Source organism: Dipodomys merriami, unplaced genomic scaffold, assembly GCF_024711535.1.
Source record: "Dipodomys merriami isolate MVZ:Mamm:240054 unplaced genomic scaffold, mDipMer1.0.p SCAF_7, whole genome shotgun sequence".
Lineage (NCBI taxonomy): Eukaryota > Metazoa > Chordata > Mammalia > Rodentia > Heteromyidae > Dipodomys > Dipodomys merriami.
The window spans coordinates 21,239,355-21,241,059 of record NW_027206290.1 but is presented as its reverse complement, the minus strand read 5'-3'; the positions used below and the strand labels follow the sequence as shown (position 1 = coordinate 21,241,059).

General features: G+C 39.8%; 1 pseudogene; it reads left to right on the top strand.

The window, feature by feature from the left end:
- Nucleotides 1-1,109: 1,109 nt before the first annotated feature.
- LOC138816992 (small ribosomal subunit protein eS25 pseudogene) lies at nt 1,110-1,487 on the top strand (annotated as a pseudogene).
- Nucleotides 1,488-1,705: the final 218 nt, after the last annotated feature.

The following is a 1,705-nucleotide window of genomic DNA, read 5'->3' as shown; positions in this document are numbered from 1 at the left end:
CACAACCTCAAACAACTCTTAAAAGATCCTGTTGGAATGAGAAAAGCATGGCTGAAATCAGGAAAGAAACTGCATTCGTAATAGCCCCCCCCAAAAAAAACCTAGGAATTAACGTAAACAAAGAAGTGAAGGACCTCTATGATGAAAACTTTAAAAACCTGAAAAAGAAAATCAAAGCAGAACTTAGAAAGTGGAAAAACCTCCCATGTTCCTGGATTAGAAGGATCAACATTGTGAAAATGGCAATACTTCCCAAAGCTATCTACAAATTCAATGCAATACCTATCAATATTCCAACCCCATTCTTCAAGGAAATAGAAGAGGTAATCCAAAATTTCATATGGAACAATAAAAGACCCGGAAAGCAAAAATGATCCTTAACAGAAAGAACAGTGCTGGAGGAATATCAATACCAAATTTCAAACTCTACTACAAAGCCATAATAATCAAAACAGCTTGGTACTGGCACAAGAACAGACCTCAGGACCAATAGAATTGAAAACCCAGAAATGAACCCACAGACCTAAAGCCATCTAATCCTTGATAAGGGATAAGGGAGCTAAAAAAATAGAATGGAAGAAAGACAGCCTCTTCAGTAAATGGTGCTGGCAAAATTGGTTAATTACTTGTAGAAAACTAAAGCTAGATCCTTATATATCACCCTGTACCAGAATCAACTCCAAATGGATCAAAGACCTTGGAATCAAAGCAGACACCCTGAAAACATTACAGGAAAGAATAGGAGAAACTCTAGGTCTTCTTGGCACAGGCCAAAATTTTCTTAATAGAGACCCAGAAACACAACAAATCAAAGAAAGGTTGGACAAATGGGATTGCATGAAGTTGCAGAGCTTCTGCATGGCAAAGGACAAAGCTAGCAAGATCAATAGAAAGCCCACGGATTGGGAGAAGATCTTTACTAGCCATACAATGGACATGAGTCTCATATCTAAAATAGACCTGGAACTCAAAAAATTAAATCCCCCAACAACAAATCCTCAAAGAATCAACTGCCCAATAAATAAGTTGGCTAAAGACTTAAAGAGACTCCTTTCTGTCAGACATCTTGACGAAGCCGCAGCAGTCTCTCCTACTCTCCAGGTTTTGCGATGCCGCCCAAGGATAACAAGAAGAAGAAAGATGCCAGGAAGTCAGCCAAGAAAGACAAGGACCCAGTAAACAAGTCTGGGGGCAAGGCCAAGAAGAAGAAGTGGTCCAAAGGCAAAGTTCAGGACAAGCTCAACAACCTGGTCCTGTTTGACAAAGCCACATATGGCAAACTCTATAAGGAAGTTCCAAACTATAAGCTCACAACTCCTGCTGTGGTTTCTGAAAGGCTGAAGATTCTTGGCTCCCTGGCCAGGGCAGTCCTTCGGGAGCTGCTTAGTAAAGGACTTATCAAGTTAGTCTCAAAGCACAGAGCTCAAATAATTTACACTAGAAATACTAAAGGTGGAGATGCCCCCACTGCTGATGAAGATGCATGAACAGATCCAATCAGCTGTACTTTCTTACAACAAATGAAAAAAAAAAAGACTTAAAGAGAAACTTCTCTGAAGAGGAAAGAAGGATGGCCAATAGACACATGAAGAAATGCTCAACTTCCCTAGCCATAAAAGAAATGCAAATCAAAACAACATTGAGATACCACCCCACCACAGTTAGAATGGCTAAAATCAAGAACTCTAATAACAACAGATGCTGG